We start from the raw sequence: 18,308 nt of genomic DNA on the forward strand, positions 1-18,308 counted from the left end.
ACCCAAGGGATAGATGTTATAAACTTCAACTGGCTTTGAACATCCTTGAGGTCATTTTCTCTTTGGATAATTTTCATCACATATCCAGCAACCATAGACCAAAGTTTGCTTGAGGTTTGACCCTAGAGCAGAGGTCGGCAAACTATGACCTGGAAACCAAATCTGACTCACCACCTTTTCCTGTAAATAAAGTTTTATTGACACATAGCCACATACATTCATTTACCTGTTTTCTGATTTTACACTACAGCAGCAGGATGGAGTAGTTGTGTCAGAGACTATGTATCCCCCAAATCATAGATTACTTACTATTTAGTCCTTTACAGACAAAGCTTCCTGACCCCGACCTAGAGGATTTTATGGTATGCATTGGATATAGCAGGAAAGAAAGCACATTTCCAAGCAGCAGTGAGTACACTTACATTTCTGTGTAAGCTTGGGAATATAGTTACTTGACAAAGTCTTTCAGGAAGGAAACCCTTCCTTATGTTACATGTGGAAAGCCTGCCTTCCAAGACATGTGGAAGTAAGTGATCCACCTGCCAGAGAAACACAGGCTCAGAGGATTCCTGGGAACAGGGAGGATGGGATTAGTGGAAGCTCAGTGAAAAAGGAAAGTTATGATCCTCCAAGACCCTTATAGATAGACCATACCAGGTTCTGTAGGTCAGCATCATTGTGTAATGAGAAGTGAAGTAGGGGACCCTGTGGATTAAACTTAGAATCTCTTTCCTGTAGGCTCTTTCTGCTGTCTATATTCATATAAAGTTTTCCACCTCACCCTCCCATAGTCCAGAGAAATGCCCATTCCATGGTCCTCCAGAGAATAGTTTTGACTTAACATATCTTTTTAGCCCACATCACTTCAGTTATCAACACTGCCACTGTGTGTATTGTTCCTACAGCCACACCAGGCTTGAAGAGTTAGTGGGACCAATAAAGAATTGGAAGTATTGGAAAAAGCAACTTAAAATACATGGGGACAAAAAAATACAGTAAAATTCTTTTTATCAAGCTGATGCTGTGAGAAACAAGATGAATGCCAGTTTGGCTTTATTTCTAAGAATCTAGGTCTTCCTTCTCTGGTGTAGAAGGAATGCAAAAAAAAAAAAAATTGAAAAGACATATTTTGACATCTCTGCTTCCGTGTGGTAAGGCAGGTTCCTATCAGACATTTATCCCTTTGGTCAGCGTCCCTTTTGCTCATCCAGGGCTTCATACTCAATATTGTTTAAAAAAAAAAAAAAGTATCAGCTATGGATGATTCTTTAGAAGTATGAGTAGCATGGTGGGGAGGAAGGATTTTTTTTTTTAATGTAAAAAAAATCCCTCATTTACCAGACCCTAATCAAAGTCACTTAAGGGAATCACCTCAGCCTTTTATTTGGAAACAGCTGAAATAAAATTAAATTGGCAACACTGCCCTAAGCAGCAGCTAGATCAGAGTATCCTGCTTTATTTCAGGCCAAAGGTAGTATGAGGTTTGGACCAAAAAGGTAAATAGATCCATTCCAGCACCTGATACTGATTTTTCAAGGCTCTATGAAAGATCAAAAATTTCATTAAACAAGACCAGTTCTCCCTCTTCCCCCTGTCCCAAGAAATCTTAGGCACAAAAAGGATAAGGAAACAGCTCCTGGAATGATACATTTGCATGGTGCCCTAGTAGCAGGTTAGGAAAAAGTTATAAGAAACAACCTTCGAAAACAGGCCTTTTATCTCGAAGATAAAATGTCACTCTTGTGGTCTTTCATCACTATCTCCTTGGTGGACGGTTCCCCTAGTTCCAACATATTTCCATTAAAATAGTCAAAGCCACGGCATTGGGATGTCAGATGCATCTCTTTCTTTGCAGTAATCGGAATTTAAAATTATACAGTTGCCTCTGAATTTCTCATGCACAAAGCCAAATCACTGATAAGAGATAAAGCAGTCTGAAGCCTGCTGCTTCAAGCCAGCACAGCACACCACATGCGTTCGCACTTTCAAAAGCAATGTGATTTCTATGGTTCTTAAAAGCTTTCTTCATAATGGAGTCCTTGAAATTTCTCAAGGCAGGTCTGAATGGCAAAGGGAAAATAATTACTTGTTGGAGGTCCTCCTTTTGAGTATTGTTAGAGCACACATGTAAAAGAAAATAACCTTTTTGGGGCAACTCATGCTCATACATGCTGTTTTCTTTGGTTCTCCGCCTACCTTCCTTTTGTAGATATTGACAGAATAGGAGGAAATTAGCATCCTTATTTGAGAAAGAGCAAGAATGTCATGAGCCCTTGATGCAATAGTGTGATGTCATAATACAGTACTAATGATGCTATCAAATCCATCAATAAACAGTCTCAAACCTTCCAACAACAGTGCTCACTGCTGCTCCTCAACTTCAGCCCAGCAAGCAGTAATATCATAACCCATTTTGAGATTTGCAGGTGGAATAGAACAAAGAAACAGTCACTGTAAACGAGATGCATGTTTAGTGTCTAAATCCACCTGTTGCAATAGGAAGCCAGGGTGGGGTTCCAAATGCCTCATTAAGTATGTGGACAGCCTCACTAGTAGGTGAGTGAATTTGGCTTCATCACTGAACATTAGCTAAGGTCAGCTTAATAACACAAATATGAGGCCGACTTCGTTGGGAGAAGAGAAAACATCTGCTTAATCTAAAATATACCCCACATGCTTAGAGTTGTCTAATAGTCCCTCACCTTCCAATGGCTTCACATTCTACTTCTACATTTGGGGTTTTTTGGTGAAATCAGAGATAGCTCAGAATTTCATAAAATGAGATACTCCATACTGGCTATTAGGTTCCATGGGAACACTGTAGCCAAAGGATTGTCTGAGGGCAGGAAGATGATACTTGTCAACAAGGAAGACAGTGTTTCTTTAGTTCCCATATTCATCTAATTCATGGGGTTCTAACATTTTGGGGGGCCATGGATTCTTTTGACAAACTGAGCCAATCTATGAAACTTCTCCCCAAAAAGAACCACCCCACAAAATCTTGCAAAATATAAGAGATTGTCCTGGATCTGAAGCCTACCCTAAGACATGGGAAGAGTTGCATTCTATTCTTCAGTTTAAAGAATATTTATTATTCATGGAGCTATTGCTAGGCACTGTGCTAAACATTTTACATACATTCTTCTATTTCATCCTCAAAACAATCCTGAGTTGGGTTCTAATATAGTTCCAATATTCAGATGTGAAAACTGAGGCTTACAGTGGCTAAGAAACTTGCCCAAAGCCACTGCCTAGAAAATGGCAGAGCTGGAATGTAGGTTTAACTCCTGACCCCTATGCCATAAAGTCACCACATGTCAAACTAATTTTCAAGTTGTTGGGACATGTCCCCTACTAGGTTTTAAACTAGATCTTCTTTGGTAGATGAAGCTATAGAACTGCTATTTCCCTGCTTTCTGTAGTCTCTCACAGTGACAGCATCTATACTAAAGTATAGATACCCAAGGGGAAATATAGAAAGCCTGCCTGAATAATAGAATCTAGAACAACAACAACAAATTAATTTGTTCTGTGTATGCTTTAGTCAAGCTTAAAAAAAATAGATAGGAAAATACCTGGGTTGTTAGCCTCACATTTAGGAGACAACTGTAATACTCAATTACCTGTGGGTGTGGCTAAACAAGGCAGCATTTCTGCACACATACATCTCTTTCCTTTATACTTCCCTTCAAAAGACACATATCTTACTTTTGATCTTTGAAACTATTTGGTCAGTATTCTTCTCTACCTTTACTTGTGGTAAAACTCAAGGAAGGGATCAAATGGAATCTCATTTCTATCACTGTCTCTGTTTCCCTATAAGAAAGAACTACCAGGATTCACTGTCTGCATTAGGCATACAATGTCAGAGCTGAGCTGACCACTCTGGTTCCGTAATGGCTTCGGCCTCACACCTTGGCAGCCATCATTAACGGGCCATACCCTTCCCAGGTGCAGAATTAGCCTCCCCAGAGCACTCAGGCCGTCACTACCAATTTATCTGAGTTGGAAATGAGACTCATTTGCCAATTCTTATTTTTAAAGTGGCACTCTTTAACTTTGAACCTGTATATTTTACACTGGCATCCTAGATTCAGCAATGAGGTTGGTGGCGTTTCTACTAGGAAAGGAGAAAATGAATGCATCTGAAGTTCCTTACGGCTTGGTTTCTTTGGAATGCTTTCATCTTCTAAGCAAAGGGATCAGGGTTTGATCTGTAAGAGTTAAAAGACAAAGTCATTTTGAAGATTAGAAACCAGAATGCCCTTGTTAAAGCCCTGCTGTCAACCTGCCTTCACCCAGAGCTTAGAGGGCTCCAGCAGCAAAGAGGCTGCGGTCCATCCCGCTCTGATGTGCTTTTTCCACAACACATATCTGGTCCTCTGGGAGGATTGTGGATAGAGCTCCTCACCATACCCAAAAGACTCAGCCCCAGTGCCAGTGCTTGCCTGACTCAACCACCCCCTCCCCCCCGGAAAAACCTTAGTAAAGGGATGAGTCAAAAATGAAAAAGACTCTGCAGTCAGTCAGTCAAGGATTTCCTATTTAATAGTTTAGACATCCAAATGGCAAGCCAGGAATAGATACCATTAACAGGTCTCATAGGACTAACCTCAGCAGAGCCAAAAATCTGGCTCTCTGGAAGAGATGCAAGATTCTAGAAAAGTAACAGGAAGTGTTGCTACATCTAAATTTAGCGAACACAAAATTAACTTAATTGTAATCTAGGCTTTCCGTGAGGGAGGGAATAAAGATTTTCATGGATCGACCACCTCCCCTAGTCAGGTTTCTCCTTTTTTGAGGCTATGAAGAAGCTGAGACATACTTCTTAAGGAATTCGTGTTTTAGAAGGAAAAGGCAGAAGCTATCCATCATTATGCTGGCTAGATGCACTTCTGAAGAAGCCAGATTCTGATGTTCTTAACAGAAATGGTGAGGTCATAGAAGTCCCATTTGCTTGGAGATTTTGAAAAAGAAACCCCATTCCCATAAAGCAATTGAGTTCAGCCTTTGGGTTATTTTTGGTTTGGTTTTTCTCTGGTTTGGGGTGTGATGTAAGAAGAGCTTTTTAGTTTTGTTTTGAATAACATCAATCCTTGCACACTCTATGCAAAAATTTTGTAAGCATTGCAATAATGCTATGAATTACAAGGAACTATTTTAACTTTATTACACTTTCTGTATAAAAAATTTGTATTTAATATTATTTCGACCACAGTCTTGTAAAATATATTAATAAAAATAATGATTGGTAAGAAGGAAAGCACCCTTGTCCACTTCTTTAGGGAATACCTCTCTCACAGTTAATAAATCAGTCACTCCTATTGACTCTACCTCAGAATTAAATTTTCAGATTAACATCTCTTCCATATCCCTTTGATCAGTTGGGTAAGCCATTTTGGCTCTCGGGAAGAAACTCACACCAGTTGCCTTATGAAAGGAGAGCTTACTATAAGGTAAAACATGGCCTGGAATTTGGGAGTCCCCAGGATTTGGAGCATGTCAAGGGAACAGCCATCCTCAATTTCTTTTCTAATGACCTACATAGGCTTCTCTGGCCACAGTTTACCACTGCCCTCTCCACTGCTCCCTTCTCTGTCTTTGAAGAAGCAAGCCAGATTGGTTCCTATTAGGTAAAACCTTTACAACCAGGCTACTTTAGTGCTCCTGGTTAGCCTACAAATAAGCTGTCTTTGAGTCAGGTGCTCATCCCTCGTGTTCCCCTAGATGGGGCTATAGGTGAGACAATCGATGAGAGAAGGCATCATGGCAGAACCACTTGGATCCACTCACCACAATTAATTCTTCATTTTGAGCATCTCATCTCTCCTGGTCTTCCACAATGACAAGTCAGTGGACATGCTAGAATCTGCCTAGAATTTATTCCCATCTAGCACCACCCACCCAAGGATATCATCCTTCATGATCTCATCCACATATCATCTTCTCTCCATGGCCCTCGTCATTCTTCCTTGATTCCCTCATTTGTTCTAACTTCTTGTATAACCCTACATTGTACTATGATTTACCCATTTACCTATCTAACTGGGACCCCAGAAATGCTTATATACATTCTTAAAGTTTATATAGAATCAAATATATATCTAAATTGATCTTCACAACCTTATAAGGTAGATAGGTAATTTCCTCATCTAGACTATCTAAAACAAATTTTACATATCTAACATGTGACAGAACCAATGTCTTTTCCCAACTGGATTTTTGTCTAAGGCTACATCTTATTAATTTACGTCCTGACTCCAAATATCACTGAAGCAACATTACAGAACTCCCAAGGTAAAAGGATATGATAAAAATATTATTCCCAGGCAGAGCACAATTTATTTCCAAAGATGCAGTAACTTTATTACCTGGCTTCTCTTTGGGGAAAATTTACCAAAAAAAGAAAGAAAAGAAAAGAAAAGAAAGAAGGAAAATCTAAATCAAAGGTAATGAAATCACAATTCAAGAGACTTGGTGAGAAAAACCACTGAATCTTAGCTAAAAAGATAAACTCTAATGAGAGACAGAAAGGCTGTTACTGACATGTTAAATGTATTGACATCATTTTGAAACAAAATTAGAAAGCAGATAAAATACCAGGAAGCTAAAAAAAAAAAAAAAGCTCTATGCCTTGTCTTCCAAGGAAGGAAGGTTTAAAAAGTAGCAAATAGGTATAAATCAGCAACTTTGAGATTTCTTCTCATCTTTACCCCTTTAAAAGAGATATAAGATTATGTGGCTCACTTTACCCTAAGAGAGGAACCCAGGGTAGAGTGGGGGCCGGAATAGGAATTAGAGTGTAAAGGAATAAGCAAAGTGCATTTCAAAAAACTTGTGAACAATGTGTTGAGTCCTATGATAGGGTAATTTTAATTTGTGAATGTGAAATGTTAATTACTCTCAATAACACCAAACTCTTGCAGCTGAGGCTCAATATACAGCCCCCTTCAAGAAAGACCATTATGACCCATCAATGGACAGACGATAGATGAGCCTTTAAGACTCTCTGGCAGAAATAATTAAACATAAATTTTAAAAAACACTTGTGAGACTTTTCCAGATAACTCATACTAGAATCTAAAATGGGTGCATAAAATGTGAGAATAGAACCTTCCAAATTATATTATATTTTAATAGGAAGTAAGCATTTGGAACAGCTAAATTTAGGATAATAGATATTAAATCAAGGGTAGAAATTATAAGAGTACATAATAGATTTTAAACTGTTAGAAGATGAAGTCAAACATTGCATTTAAAAACATTTGGTGCAAAAAATTAACCTATTAAAGTTAAAGGAAAATCAATATTTTAAAGTAGACACTATGGCAAAAAGTATAGGAGATGTTCAGATTAACACATTTATAATGATAAAATGCCCTGTCTTATTGATTATACATGATTAAACCACTGTACTGAGCAGGCAAGTAACCAAAAACAAACATCCAAAGCTTTGAAAAGTAAACAGAAGAAACTTGACAAATTTAATTGTAAGGGAAAATTTTTAACTGCTCTCCGTCTGATAACTTACAGATTGGCAAAGCAAAAAATTAACTCATAAACAGACACACAAACACCTCTCTACACATGGCAGGAAAGAAAGAAACTTCTCATTGTCAATGATATTATAAATGAAATAAATATCATCTCAAAATGAAAACGTTAAACTTTTCAGACTATATTCTCTGAAAGTAAAAACAGACAATATATTTTATATTTACTTAAAATCCCAGGAATTTAAAAACACTTCCCTAACTGGTGATTTGAGAAAGAAAGAAGCCTATTTAAAGAATAACCGTTAAAAATGCTACAAAGGATGAAATTTAGCCAAAGCAGTCTTTGACATAATAAGAGCGTTTAAACTTGTCAATAAAGAAATGAATAAATAAAGCATTCAACTAAGATTCCAGAACAATCAAGAAAAGAACAAAAATCAACAAAACTAAGATGGAATAAGTGATTCTAGATTTTATATCATGAAAAATTAAAACTAAAAATCTAAAAAAATGCTGATAAATGGTTTAAAATGTTAAAATATGTTTAACAACATATAAAATAAAAATGTGTTATAGCAACATAATTCCTTGTAAGAAAAATAGAAAACCTTGATGAAATGTACAATTTTGAAAAATTAACCATAACAAAAATTGGTAAAAATTAGTAAAATTAGTAAAAATGAGTGCTTGTTTCTTAAGCAAAAGTGAAATAATTTTTGTTTACGAAATTCTACAAAAATATACCTTTTCTGACATAAATAACATTACATATCTAATGTACATGGCATACTTATATATGTTCATAAATTAACATGAAAAAAATGCCATAATTGATCTGCTATAACCTATGCCAGAAAAAATTTTTAAAATTTGAGAGACATAAATATTAAATAAAGAGACCAACTCTCAACTGTATAGACTAAAATTGATAAAGATTGTCTCGTTTTCCTTTAAGTTGATTTACACATTTAACAAAATGCCAATACTTTTACATCTCAACAGAAATTTTCTGGGAAGTAAACAAAATAATTCTAAAATTTACCAGGCAAAATAAAAGAGAAAAAAAAGGTAAACATATTCTCTAAGAAAAATCATTAAAATTACAAAAATCTAACAGACTGTCTAAAAATTACAAAATAGCAGTAATGAAGATAATAACATTTCCACAACAGACACACAGATCAATTGCATTTGGTATTATTTTCCTACCTGGAAAATACCGTTCAACTTTCTTTGCTTGGCTTTCCCCTGCTCACTTTCTAAGATTTTGCTGAGATATCTTCCTTCAAGAAGGCTTCTCTGACTTGTTCTCTTAATAAAACTTCCCCTGTACTTTCAGGACACACTGGACAACCATGATAGAGGGCAAGTTCTATCACGGTTGACATTGTACTGAAACAACCTATTCATTCTTCTGTTTAGCCTACTAGAATATGGCTCAAGAACAAATGCACGGTTTCCTCACTATTTTCTCACTCAAACCTAGAGAGTGCCAGGCATGTAAACTGAAATGGTTGAAATGAACAGACCAGAAAACCCAGAAATAGACTCAAGTGAATATAAGAATTCATCATCTATCAATTTATCAGTTCAATCTACCGCTTACTCTTAAACATTCCAAGACAGAGAGCAAGAACAAGATGGTGGTCTCTGTACTCAGCTTACAAATGGTCAATCTTACAAAGAAACAAACCGTTGCAAGCGTGAAATAAGTAGTGATCCAGGAGAACATAGTTCTCCAGGGAAGCTGATAGCTGGAACACCATTACAAACCAAGGGAAGAGGTAGTGATTACTTGATTGTTATTAGGAAAACCATTCTGCAGTTTCCTTGGTGGTCCAGTGGACCCGAGTCAAATATGTTTTTTCATCTGGCATCTATTGAATGCCTATTCCCTTCTAAATAAATAACACACTCTTTACTCCTGAATACATATCTCAGAGCCTAATGAAGTAAACAAGGACCTGAAATGATCACTTACAACATAGTATGAGCTGTGAATAAAAGACAAAATAATAGACCACGGAATAACAACCTACTTAGGATCTGTGGAAGAATGACAAGGAAAATCTCAAAAAGGAAAAACTGTCACATTCACACATATACAATTCCTTTTCTCTCTCTCTCTTTTTTTTTTTTTTTTTTTTTTTTTTGAGACGGGGTCTGCCTCTGTCACCCAGGCTGTAGTGCAATGGCAAGATCTTGGCTCAATGCAACCTCCACCTCCCAGGTTCAAGCAACTGTCAAGCCTCAGCCTCTCGAGTGAGTAGCTGAAATTACAGGCGTGCACCACCACGCATGGCTAAACTTTTATATTTTTAGTAGAGATAAGGTTTCACTATGTTGGCCAGACTGGTCTTGGACTCCTGATTTCAGGTGATTTGCCTGCTTCTGCGTCCCAAAGTGCTGGGATTACAGGCATGAGCCATGGCACCCAGCCCATATGCAATTCTTAAGTTCTTTCATCACCTGTCCCACTCTCACAAATAAGAGAACTTTAAATAATAATCATCAAGTAAATAGGAGAAAAGGTTAGAATTTATGAACTTTGATGAGTTAATGCAAATTAATTCTTATTAAACCATCAAGATGTCAATAAATACATGAACAAAACAGATAAGCACATAATGCACACAAGTGAAAATGTACATTGTTTCCATTCTAGAACACTGGAAGATAGCACAATTAATAACACTTTTCAAGAAAAACAAAGGAACACTACCACATTAAATATTTGCTTGATTTTAAGATGCAATGTGATTTTACAAATGGTAAAAAACCCAACTTCGACTCTACTAAATAAAATGTGGTTAAATCTATCAAATAAATGTGGTGAAACCATGGTCATACCCTTGCAGAAAAAAACAATAGGATTAAAGTGACTTGTTTTTCCTTAACCTATCAAGACTGTTTAAAGAGTGACTTTATGAAGGGCAATGTAATAAAATTGTTTTATACTATACGTTTAGTCCTGAAAAGAACTCTATAAGGTAGGCAGCATTTTCCCAGTCTTAGAGAAATCATGCTCAAAGAAATTAAGAAACTTGCCTGAAGTAATTCTACTAGCAAATGGCAGAGCTTAGTGTTAACTTCAAAATAGTTCCTCCCATTATTTGAAGTTGTCTACCTTTCCCGTCAAAATGCAGTAAGACAAACATTCGCACACTGATGCAATGGGCACTGGTATATTCTTTCAGAAAGTAACTGGTCAGTATTTTTAAATAGTCATAAAAATGTTTATACTACCTCACCTAGTAAACCTATTTTCAAAATTCATCCAGGCAACATTATTTAATTAGGAAAATGTTGTTAGTAGCAGCCATGTGCACTGTAGCAGAATTTAAAGATGGGAAAAATTAGCAATGCTTCCTAACCAGACAAAGGAGAAGGCCAACTAGATTACAGTTATTTTAAATTTATGGAATATTAAGCTGCCTTTATAAAGGTTTGTGAGGATTTAATTTCAAAATGGCAAAATTTGATGTTAAATATGTAAAAGTGATATATACACATGAGTCAAGACTGCTAGGGAAACTGAAAGATGAAGCAAGTTGATTTAATTGGATGGTGATATTGTAGGTATTTCTTATCATTTTTGTGTTTATAATATTTGTATAATAAAACTTTTTCAAAAAAGACTAGTATCTTTTATTTTTCTACAAAATGGAATTAGTGGCACATACTTTACCCTACAAATGATCCTCGTGAAGAAAAATTCATAAACCTAAAATTGTTTACCACAGTATAAAAAAATTGGAATTTTCCTTTTTTCCCAAAAACAGGAACAATAGGTAAACAAATTATAGTATACCTAATCAATGAAATAAATATTAATTTTGGAAATCATGGAAAAATGTCATGTTTAAATAGGTTTAAAATACCTAGAATTACATGAAAGATAATTACATTTATGGTTTAGTCAGTTTGATATCCTGTAATAAAGTACCGAAGAACAGGTGGCTTAAAAGCAACACAAATTTATTTCTCACAGTTCTGGAGGCTGAAAGTCACAGATCAGGGTCACGTTCTGGTGAGGGCCATATCCAGGTAGCAGGCTGACAACTTATTGTATCCTCCCATGGCAGAAAGACAGCAAATGATTTCTCTGTGGTCCTACTTATGAGAGCACTAATCCCATTCATGAAGGCTCTACCCACATAACTTAATCATTTCTCAAAGGCACTACCTCCTACCACTACCACATTGGGGCTTAGATTTCAACCTACAAATTTGGGGGAAAACAAACATTCAGAACCTTGTAAGTTATGTTAACAAATATATATATATATTTAAGGATAAAGATCACTGATCATTTTAAATGATGGCATTAATATGAATCAGGCCGTTTACTTCTGTTTTTCTAAGTAGAGTTAGTTTATCACCATTAATTTTATAAAATGGATGAATAAAAGTCATTTTTAACCTTAGCTTTAAAAAATATTTAATTTGTAATTTTCAGTTCTTTTATTCAAGTCTACCAACGAGTCTAATTTGAAAAGACTTCTGAACACAGAGGATACCTGGGGATTTAAGGTTGCTTCTCCTTCTATTCCACAGAAGAATAAAACCTTTGAAAATGTTCTGCTGGCCTCTGTGATGGCTACAAAGCTCCACTACAGATTTGACATCAAAGGACAAGCCACACATCTAAGCTTAGTTTGGGCAACAAGGTGGTAGGAGCTTAGCTCCCCTACTGGATTTCAGGCAAGGGCTAGGTGAGAAAGGGCCCAACCCTTCCCCCTTTTAAGAGACATGAAGAGAAACCAAAGAAAAATTAACCACAACTGGAAATGGATAGCTGCCTATGAATTGTGACTGTAATAACTGATGTAGTCAGGTCTTGGACATCCTTTCTGACCACTGTTACCTTTCATTCACTTTCATTCCTCAAACTCCCACAATTACTCCTCCTGTCTCAATATTCCAGGTTTGTTTTGTCAAGTTAAACCTTGCAATTCTAATTACAAATGGTTTCATACAGATGAGTACATCTTGAATCCATCCTTTCCATTCTTTTCATTTCCATGGAATCCACCTTTCCATGATTTCTACACTTGATAACCTACCTCCCCCTCCAAAATCTAACCAATCTTGCTCCTCTCTCCAAGATCCCTTCACAGATAATCTACCAAAGGTCCCCAAAATTCTATAATCAACCCCTTCTCCAGTTCAGTTACCATACAGCCCAGACAGTTACCAGAGGGGTCCTTCTCTACTCTAAAAGCTAAGTAACTGATACACTATAATCTGGCCCAACTAGCTCATGTTTTTAAAATTGTTCTCCTCCAGTCAAATGGATATTCTCCAACCAAATGATGCCCCGTAAGAGGAAAGACTTAACACAGAGTAATGGATACAGACATTGAGGAAAGGTATTGGTTATGTTGTCAGCTAGACCTGTGTATTAGTCCATTCTTACACTGCTATTAAGAAATACCCATGACTGGGTAACTTATAAAGGCAAGAGGTTTAATTGACTCACTATTCCATAGGACTAAGGAGGCTTCAGGAAACTTACAATCATGGCAGAAGGAGAAGCAAACATGTCCTTCTTCAGATGGTGGCAGCAAGGAGAAGTGCCAAGCAAAAGGAAGAAAAGCCCCCTATAAAACCATCAGATCTCATGAGAACTCACTATCATGAGAACAGCATGATGGTAACCTTCCCCATGATTCAGTTACTTCCCACAGGGTCCCACCCACCACATGTGGGGATTATGGGAACTACAATTCAAAATGAGATTTGGGTGGGACACAGCCAAACCATATCAACCTGTGTCTAACCTAGACCAGTGTTTAAGACCACATTCCCTCCTATAGAATGCCTTCAAGTTCTGATCTCAATAACCTGGACTCCTGACACCTTCAACCATCCCCACTCAGTGTTTAAATACAGTTTTCTTTAGCACAGTGTGAAGAGTTTGCTCTCTTCCTTGAGGAAGGAAACATTCCTTCTCTTCATTCCCTTTTTTTTTCCTTCTCCTGAATCTTACCACATTGGACCTACCAAAATTGTCAGATCTTTCCTATTTTTAGGAAAGGTCCTTTGTAATACACACAGACCCAAAAGTATTCTCTCAATCCTGCCCACCTCAAGAAAGTCACCGACCTTTTTTTTTTTTTTTTTTTTTTTTAACAGGGTCTTGCTCTGTCACTCAGAGCTGGAAAGCAGTGGAACAATCACCACTCACTGCAACCACTGCCTGCCAAGCTCAAGTCATCCCCTCCTTGGCCTCTCAAGTAACTGGAACCACAAGCACGCACCATCACACCCGAGTAATTTTTGTATTTTTTGTAGAGAGGGGATTTCACTATGTTGCCCAGGCTGGTCTTGAACTCCTGGGCTCAAGCAATCCGCCTACCCTGGCCTCCCAAAGTGCTGGCATTACAGGCATGAGACACCATGTCTGGGCTCACCACCCAAATTCTTAAAATCATAGTCTATGTTTACTTTTTCACCATTTGCACACTTAAAGATATCCTCCAATCTAATCATTGTCCCAACCTCTAATATAATATGGTTCTCTAAACTCACCACTGACCTCCTAGAAGGTTTTCCAATGTCCATGTCTCCATTTTGACACAATCTAGTCCCAAATTCGGGTTGTAGTAGACTCTGTTGGTGGCCTCCTCAGTATCTACTTACCCATCCTATTTCTTTACAGAACCCATCTGGATAAGGCACCCACCCCGTACCCATGACATCCACATAACTCAGGGAAACATAAAATGTTATCCATATATAATAGACAAATGAAAACACTCATGCTTCTTTGGCTTTTATTTTCCATTTTGAGAAAAATTTGCTGATTGCCTGGCAACCCAGACAGATCTCTGACATATGTTTTACAATTTGCATAGTTAATGTTATTCCTTCTGACAGTTCTATTATGATTCTGATAGCTACAAAAACAGTGTCTTAGAGAAACCAAAGAGGGCCCACTCCCCAACTCCTCAGTCACAAAGATAAGTTTCTAACACCAACATTTCCTCATGCCTTTCTCCTTACCTATTGCTATGGTTTGAATATTTGTTCCTTTCAAAACTCATGTTGAGATTTATTCCCCTGAGTCATAAAACAAGACTAAGATTTTTAAAAGAGTAAAATAAAAAAAAAGAAATATATTCCCCAACATGATATTACTGAGAGGAAGGGCCTTTGAGAGATGATTGGATCACGAGGGTTCTGGCCTCATAAATGGATTAATAAATTAATAAGTTATTATGAAAGGAGAATTGGTGGCTTTATAAGAAGAGGAAGAAAGCAGTGAACTGACTTGGGAGGCTGAGATGGGAAGATCATTTGAGCCCAGAAGATTGAGGCTGCAGTGAGCTGTGACTGTGCCACTGCACTCCAACCTGGGTGACAGAGTGAAACCCTGTCTCAAAAAGAAAAGAAAGAGGAAGCAAAAGAAAAAAAAAGAGAAAGAAAAGAAAAAGGAGAGAAAAGAAAGGGAAAGAGAAGAAAAAAGTCCTTAGCTGGCACACTGTGACACTCAGCCCCCCTCACCATGTGATGCCTTGCGCCACTCTTCAGAGAGTCCTCATCAACAAGAAGGCTCTCACCAGATGCAGCACCTTGACCACTTTGGATTTCTCAGCACCCATAACTGTAAGCAATGAAGTCTTCTTATGAATTACCTAGTGTCAGGTATTCTGTTGTAAGCAACAGAAACTGAATTACTATGCCTATTAACTCTTTCTTCAGGTCTTGGGGCTCCTGTAATATCTTTCCCAGCTCTTGGCCATCAATCATTCTTTGCTATACAAAATTGGTGACACAAGAGCAGTGACATTCTTTTTATATTCTTCTTTTACTGCCTCTGTCAAAATACGTTTTCACATGCATTGCCAAATAATCTTTTAAATTACCTTTTAAATTACAAGACACCTATATCATCTTGCAGATAGAGCAACTAAGTCCCAGAGAGACTTAGTGATTATTCAAGTTGGGGTGTGTAAAAGCAACAGAGGCAGATTTGGAATCTGTTCAGTGCTTCAGTATTTACTGAACACCGACCATGTGGCAGGGATTCCAAGGGCTAGCATTCCTTATAAACTACTGATGTCGCATGAATAAAGAAATTCAACCTTGTTTCCAGTATGGTCATCACTACTTACTGTGACAAGTGACAAGACTTGTGACAAGACTTGAGCCTCAGAGTTCCTCTGTAAAATGAAGGTGTCAGATGAATGATCTCTGCCAGCTCTCACATCTGGTGATTTTACATGGTGCTCTGTGAACTATATATCATCAGAGTAACCAGTGCTGAATCTTGAACAAAGCTAGCTCATTCATTCATTGTCCAAGTATGGAAAGAGCACATAATGAGTGCTGGCCATTCTTCTATGTGTTTGGGGATTATAACAAAACAAGGTAGGTGTGGCCTCCACCATCATGGAGTTTACAATCTAATAGAAAGAGGCAATTTAAAAACATGCCAGCAAACAATCAAGATGAACTTCTGGACAATGCAAAGTACAGTAAAAGAATTAAACCCCTCCCTGAGGAGGTGACATCTGAGATTTGATGGATAGAAGTCAGGCACACAGAGATTTAGGAGAAGAGTGTTCAAGCAGAGAGAATGGATGGTTCTTAGAAAAATGTGACAGGTAATTAGTTGCATTACTTGGAAAGACTGTACATTCAAATGCTTTGCTCATCTTCATTTTCTTCTGTGAATTAGACATGTGATATGCAGTTATTGCCTTTCACCTGCTGGGAGAGTGTGTATATTAATCTGTTCTTCAGGAAAGGAGAACACATTTTAGGTACTAAGTACAGCTTCTGTAATTGACCATCAAGTACAATAATAAAAGAACCAAAAGATACAGAGAGTGCTGTTAAGGCCAACAAGCAGGGAGAGAAAGAGGTCCTTTGACGTTTACAAGAAGAGGAGGAAGACAGAAGTCACTAGTAGCAGACATTTCACACCACACCAAGATAGAGGCCAAAACTTCAGAAGCCAAGATTTAGTAAACACCATGGATTGCCAAGGGTGGCTGGACCCTGGGACCAGAATCTCCCACATCAGGAGAAAGTCCTGCACTTTCAAAGACCAGTCAAGGCGACATAATGAGCTTACATCTCAAGGCCTGCTCTCTGCCTTAACCGCAAATCAAAACTAAATATAAAAAGAGGAAAAATATAAAAAGAGATAAAATTGTCTCTAAAATAAGATAAATATAGTGAAAAGCAAACACTGATGAAAATGCCAAGTATGGATAAGGCTGCAGGGCTGCTGGGGCCCAGGACTAGGAGCTGGCAGAGGTTGCCTGAGGGCAATATGCTCACCACTTATCACTGAGGACAGGATAGAGGAGAGAGTCAGAGAGCACCTGAGCCCCTGCTTCCTACTACTGCACCTACACAACAGGTAAAGAGAAGCTCCCCGCCTACAGCAGAGACTAGACACAGCCTCATTATCACTCCTGGAAGGATGCAGAATTTCCTCCACATTACTCAGGAGAACGAGCCTTAGTAAGTAATTTAAAACCTGGCTCTGGACAAAGGACTATGGGGGACCTGAGAAAAAGACAGATAAAAAAATCACTTGAGTCAGAGAAAATCATCAAAACAAAAATCTCCAACTGGAAAAATATCTAAAACATACACAGGAAACTAATACTAAGATAAGCAAGTGGTAAGCCAGCAATGACACATTCAATCCGTAAGAATTAATGTTATAGAGGAGTCTGAAAAGGACTTTAAAATCCTCAAAAGAAAAATGAAAGATAAACATGTTTAAAAACAGAAAACAATTATAAAAGAAAAAGAAAAAGTCCAGCTGGGTACGGTGGCTCACACCTGTAATCCCAGCACTTTGGGAGGCTGAGGCGGGTGGATCACGAGGTCAGGAGTTTGAAACCAGTCTGACCAACATGGTGAAGCCACATCTCTACTAAAAATACAAAAATTAGCCGGGCATGATGACACGTGCCTGTAATCACACCTACTCAGGAGGCTGAGGCAGGAGAATCGCTGCAACCCAGGAGGTGGAGGTTGCAGTGAGCCGAGGTTGCAGCCAGTCAAGATCAGGCCACTGCACTCCAGTCTGGGCAACAGAACAAGACTCCGTCGGAAGGAAGGAAGGAAGGAAGGAAGGAAGGAAGGAAGGAAGGAAGGAAGGAGGGAGGGAGGGAGGGAGGGAGGGAGGGAGGGAGGGAGGGAGGGAAGAAAGAAAGAGAAAGAGAAAGAGAGAGGAAGGAAGGAAGGAAGGAAGGAAGGAAGGAAGGAAGGAAGGAAGGAAGGAAGGGAGGGAGGGAGGGAGGGAGGGAGGGAGGGAGGGAGGGAGAGAGGGGGGAGGGGGGAGGGGGGGAGGGGGGAGGGGGGGAGGAAGGAAGGAAGGAAGGAAGGAAGGAAGGAAGGAAGGAAGGAAGGAAGGAAAGAAGGAAAGAAGGAAAGAAGGAAGGAAGGAAAAAAGGAAGGAAAAAAGGAAGGAAAAAAGGGAAGGGAAGGGAGGGAAGGGAAGGAAAGGAAGGAAAGAAAGAAAAGAAAAGAAAGAGGAAAGAAAGGAAAGAAAGAAAGATTCCTCCCTTCTCTCACACATATATAGGATAGATGAGTAGATAGTATCAGGTAAAATTTTTGTAAATAAAAAATGCAGTCTCTGAAATTAACAGTTAACAGAATAAACTCTAGAATGGAATTTACGCAGTCAAAAAAATCAGTAAATTAGAGAACAGTATTAAAGAATTCAGCTAAAATACAACACAAAAAATGGGGATAACAACGTTTAAAGTATTAAGAAGATTGGATTCAGAGGACTGATATGCATCTAACTGGAGTTTCAGAAAAACAGAAGAGGAAATG

This window comes from Macaca fascicularis, chromosome 6 (assembly GCF_037993035.2).
Source record: "Macaca fascicularis isolate 582-1 chromosome 6, T2T-MFA8v1.1".
Lineage (NCBI taxonomy): Eukaryota > Metazoa > Chordata > Mammalia > Primates > Cercopithecidae > Macaca > Macaca fascicularis.